The following is a 6,212-nucleotide window of genomic DNA, read 5'->3' on the forward strand; positions in this document are numbered from 1 at the left end:
GATAACTTTGAAGGAACTGAGAAATTTCTAGATGATATAGTTTCAAAAGTGATCAGGAAGAAACAGAAACTCAAATCAGTCACAATGGTGAAAATTGAAACAGTAATTAAAAATTTACCCCAAAACAAAAGTATTCTTGTATCAGAATGCTTCATAAATGGAGTCTATCAAACCTTTAGAGTAGACATTCTGCCCATCTTGTTCAACTTATTTTTAAAAATCCAAGAAAAGGGAATGCTTCCTAATATAATTTATGATACCAATATTTCCCTAATACCAAAACCAAATAAAGATAGCACAAGAAGAAAAAAAAAAAAAAACCACAGACCAACATCCCTGATGAATGTTGCTGCTAAACTACTCAACAAAATACTCACAAATCAAACTGAACAGTATATTACATGGATTATGTATCATGATCAGTGAAATTATCGCCATGATACAAGGATGGCTTAATATGCTTAAAATCAATGTAATGTAATATAACAACAAAATTAAAGGTAAAAACCATATGATAACATCAATAGAGTTAGAGAAAACATTTGATAAGATTCAGCACCATTTATGATAAAAGCCCTAAACAAGACGGGAATGGAAGGAAACTACCTCAAGAAAATAAAGGTGATATATCACACACCTACAGCGAATATAATACTCAAGGGTGAAAAACTGAAAACTTTTCCTTTAACATCAGAGAATTCAGGTACCTAAAGAATCATTAAAGAAATCAGAGTGCTACAAATCTAGTGTAGGATCATAGAGAGATTTTTAGAGCAGTTGGGCTATTGGGCAGCATCCCTAAGGAAATTTAAAATAAAGTGTCAGCACCCACTTTAGTGGTCAAGAGAAATGCAGACTTGGGGATGTATGGAACAGACTGGAAGGAAATAGGAAAAAGAGTGTACAACTTTCTAGACTTGCTCGCCTAGAAGATGGAAGGCTGGCAAAGTCTTATCCCTGTCATTTAACTAGACTTATCCTAAAACAGACTATAACAAACTGAAGTTCTCACTGTTGCACCAATCAAAATCCCCCTGTAGGATTTGTTCAACCACAGATAGCAGGCTTCACCCAAGAGTTTCAGATTTGGGTCTCTAACAAAGATTCCAGGTGATATTAATGTTGCCAGTCTAGGCAATACAGCATGTGAGCCACTGACAGACCTAAGGTGAAGTCCATAACGGATAATGAAATTAAAACACTTGGAGGGACTTGATGACCTACCTCTGCCACAGAGAAAGGGAAGAGACTCATGTCTAATTATTCAGGGCTTCATATTTCCTGTTAAGTTCAGAGATGAGTAACCAAAGTTATAAGATTTAAGGAGACTTTTTCTGAGACAGCTAAGAGAAGTCAGAGAGAGGATGAGAGATAAAGAAGAAAATAGAAGTGGGAGGGAAGGAGACAAATGGGGAAGAAAAGGAGAAAAAGGGTGTAAGGGCAGGAATGGACCACAGTGCAGGTTTTCTTTGATCCCATGCAGACCGGGTAAAGGAGGAGTCAGAGTCCTCAGTGGTTTTGCAGGTTTTTATTGGGGTTCAGCGGGTACGTGGCAGGCAGGGGTCCCAGGAGGCTTGCAGTCCTCCCAGCCCCCAGCAAATCTTCACTTTGTCTGGGCTCACTGGCGTTCTCTACTTCTGCTTTGGGCTTCTTCTCTTTCGGCTTCTGCTGCTGCTGGCGTCCCCGTGACGCCGCCCTTAAAAAGCACAGTCTCAGCCCAGGTGAATCCCATCTACCTACGCCCACACCCTATTCCAGGTGCCCGCCATCAGACATGCATTCAGGACCTCAAGGATCCATCATCTATCCTGATGGCGGGAGGGCAGAAAAGCCTGACATTTTCTTTACCCTACAAAGGTAGATAGGAACTGTTATGTTTGAACTTGCAAAAACTTAGCTATGAAACTGTCACCTTGTCACCATGTGGTGCCTAAATCAGAAGCCAATTCTGAGGTGAGCCAAGGATAGGAAAATAAGCAAATCCTAGTGTTGTTATTAAAGTCCAATATCAAACATACCTAAAACTTGTATTACCCTGTGAATCAACTAAATTCCCTTTTCAACTGAATCAGGATCGGGCTTTTACCATTTGCAATAACAATGGGGGAAGGAGTACTGTTAATAACACTTTAGTAACTAAGTGAACAGACAATGCAGAATAAGATACATAGCACATTATGCATGAAGAGGAAAATTTTACAAACCTAAGCCTGCAAAGTCATGAACAGAGACAATCAACATGCTAACAGGACAGAGACTCCAGAGAGGTTCTAACCTAAGATTGCCAGAATTTAACAGAGTATGACCACATAAGTACAAAAACAGAAGTCTCAGTGTAATGAAGCAGCCAAATCTGATGTAGGAGGCAACTAAGAGGGACAGTGACTTAGAATCAACAAGGAACCTCTGAGATAGCCTAGGAAGGGTGGGGAGGCCTAGATTTAATTGGCTTCCAGGTAACTCACAGATCAACTTACACATCTGTCCTCTCTGTCTTAACCCATTGTTAACTCTCTGACCAGTCTTTCCTTTCTGACTCCACACCAAACAAACAACTTCCCACTGGTCTCAAAGTACATTGAGATCCTCTTACCTTGGGACCCCTGAGGCTGTTTTCTGTACCTGGGAGGCTCTTGCACCAGACATTTGCTTGCTTGGTCACTTACTTCCTTCAGACTCTGTTCAAATGTCAACTTAACAAGTTGGGACAGGTTCTTTTGGGAGCAGTCTACGTGAAATAACCAGTCCCCACCACCAGTCTGGCTCACCTCAAACCCCTTTCCTGCTTTCTTTTTCTCCTCAGTGTTTGTGACTAACGGACAGGCTACATATGTACATGTTTATTTATTAATTGTCTGTCCTTAATAGAAAGCAAGCTTCAATATGTGCTCAAGAAAATATTGTTGAATAAATGAACTAGGAATTAGAATTCGCAATTGGGCCAATGTATTCTAAGCTTCTAGAAGTATCCATATCATGACCATCACTTCATAAGACTGAAGCAACGCTTGCCTCCCTAACAGTACCACTTTGTACCACACCTACTCAACCCATTGCTATTCTATAGACATTGCTTTTAGCTGACTTCCATTAACCCCTACTAAAATAATTAAGTCGTTAATTAACAGGCTTAAGGTATAATTCATTTTCGACATCTATGCATTTTTATTGTATTTGTAAAGGTTTGTTATGTGTCCGTGACATATATTTAACAATAGTATTGTAGGAGCTTTTGGACCTAGAGATGTCAGAATAATGGGAACACGACTGATGAAGCTTATAATTTCATTTACAGTGTTCAGAGAGGACTATTAGAGATTTGAAAGTCTACAAAATTTAAAGAAATGCCATTTTTGTTAAATCAAATGTAGTGAAGTTTCTAACTGGGGACTAGGAGTCCTATCCTCATTCCTAGTGACAGCTTAAAGTCAATAGAGCTTTCAGGAATTTGCAAACCAGATGTTAAATATAACGACTGCTTAAATTTCAATTAAATATATTGATATATATTATATTATATTATATTATATTATAAACAAAGATACTAAAAATATGTGGAATCATCACTTAATTATGAATTTATTATATCTTACCATTATTTATCTATCCAACATTTTTATGTCTCTGTAGGGTAAAGAAGATGTCAGGCTTTTCTGCCCTTCCGCCATCAGGATAGATGATGGATCTTTGTCCTGAATGCATGCCTGATGGCGGGCACCTGGAATAGGGTGTGGGCATAGGTAGATGGGATTCAGCTGAGTTAAGACTGTGCTTTTTAAGGGCGGCGTCACGGGGACGCCAGCAGCAGCAGCAGCAGCAGCAGCAGCAGCAGCAGCAGTAGAAGCCGAAGCAGAAGCCGAAAGAGAAGCCGAGAAGCAGCAGAACGAATGCTAGAGAGCCCAGATAGAGTGAAGACTTGCTGGGGGCTGGGAGGCCTGCCAGCCTCCCAGCCAGCACCCCTGCCTGCCATATGCCTGGTGAACCCCAATAAAAAACCTGCAAAACCACTGAGGACTCTGACTCCTCTTTTACCCGGTCTGCATGGGATCAGAAAACCTGCACTGTGTCCTGTCCTGCCTCTATAGTCTCCTATTATCATGGGAATACTGTATAATGGTGAGTTACTGAGCATTATTTCCCAGTTTCTCATTCAACAACATCACATTGGAGGCCTGAAATCTGTCATGGTGAAAGTATTTACATTAAGGGCATTGTGTAGGGTAAATGGAAGTGATCAGGTTTTTCCACCTTCCCACCATTAGCATCTATGATCAACACCTGTGGTCTTATACACATGCCTGATGGTGGCACCTGGAGTGTGGTGCGGCCATGTGCGAGTGGGAGCACCTGAACACAGAGACTGATCATATAAGGGCAGCAGCAGAGGCCGGGGGGCAGCAGAGACCAGTGAAGAGACCATGAAAGAACAGGATACCAGAGAGCCCAGAAAGAGTAAAGATTTGCTGGTTAGAAGGCCTGTCAGCCCTCTGATCCCCAGATCCCCCTTCCTGCCCTGTGCCTGGTTGCCTCACTATAATGGTGTAGAACAATCATTAAAAGCCTGATAAAGCCACAGAGAGCTCCAGGACTCCCTTTACCTGTCTGCCTGAATCCCTAGAGAATCTGTCCCATGACTTCCAGCCACAACAAAAATTGGTAACTTTGACAAAACTCTGTAAGTCAGTGCTTAATTTCTTGTTTTGTTAATTGTCAAGACTTAAATGGGTGGAGGAAATGCTAGAACACACTGTAAATTTTAACTAATATTACTATCTCTTACTGTTGCATTGTGGAAACTCAAAATATTCTTCTAGTATTTGAAAGCTATTACCTGAGTTAGCAAAAAGGTCCCATCATTGAAAAATGAGTGATGTTCCAGAATACATCTTTGTTGTCTCACTAAACTCATGTCATAACATGACATTCATGTCTTAAAGATTCTTGATCATCATTTGCAGTCATAATTGAGTAGGGATACAAATGTTTGACAGTAGTCAATGAAAGTATTCTGAATATATGGTTATATTCATAATAAAGGTTATTATGTATGTTATTACTTGCAAATAGTGTGCTACAAAGCCTCTATATGAGAAAATTTTATAATAAACTTGCATATGGATAAATTTGCATGCTGTTATCAGTAAGTTGGTTAAGTATTTCCAGTGCACTATTGCCCACTTGTCACTTCTGTCATAGCATGTAAATTGAGTTACTATATGTGACATGATAAGAAATATATATTCCGTCACTGTTCAGAGTTCCTGGTACAGAGGTCCTAAAACCTTTGCAATTTACTGAAAGATAGGGGTGATAAGTGTGTCATTTGTTATAATATTTGCTCTTTCCAGTTTCCAGACACAAAGTTTCCAAGATCACTGGAATCTCCAAAATGATAAGAGTGTATTCTTGTATGTTACTGAGATGATGAATATCTGGGATCCCTAAACCGCTTCAGGATGGGAACTGGTCACCAGAAAAACCAAGCCATGATTAGAGGTTTGGCATTTTCAGCCCATCCCCCAGCCTCCAGTAAGAGGATAGGGGCTGGAGATTGACTTAATCACCAAGAGTGGTCAATCACTCCTATAAAATGAAGCCTTGTTAAAAACTAAAGAATGTGAGGAGACCTGGGTTAGAGAACATACTCACATGCCAGGTGGATGGTGTACCCAAGGGACAGGAACTCCTGTGCTCAGAACTCATCTGGACCTCATCATATATACCTCTTCATCTGACTGCTCATCTGTAACCTTCATTATAACCTTTATGATAAACCAGTTAGTGTAATTAAATGTTTCCCTGAGTTTTATGAGTCATTATAGCAAATTATTGAACCTGAGGAGGACTAATTTATAACCAGTTGGTCAGAATTACAAATGACAATCTGGGATTTGCATTTAGTCTGAAGGGAGATGCCTTAAACTGTGGGGCTGGGGGCCTCTTTTGTGGCACAAGGGGTTAAGTCTCAGCACTATGAAGCAATCTGCAACCACTGCAGCCACACGAGTTCGATCCATGGCCAAGGAGCTAACACACATGACACAGCAGACCTCTCCGGCCTCACCCGCTGCTCCCCTCAGCAGTGTATTACAGTAGATCTACCTGTTCTGCTCCCCACTCTGTCTCTGGTGCATGCTCTCACCCCCCAAGCCTCTGTCCTTCACCCCAGTTCTTGTATACATAAATAATCTTTAAAAAAAAAAACTCTAGGC

The sequence above is a fragment of the Talpa occidentalis genome, unplaced genomic scaffold, assembly GCF_014898055.3.
Source record: "Talpa occidentalis isolate TD23 unplaced genomic scaffold, MPIMG_talOcc4v2.1 talOcc4.6, whole genome shotgun sequence".
Lineage (NCBI taxonomy): Eukaryota > Metazoa > Chordata > Mammalia > Eulipotyphla > Talpidae > Talpa > Talpa occidentalis.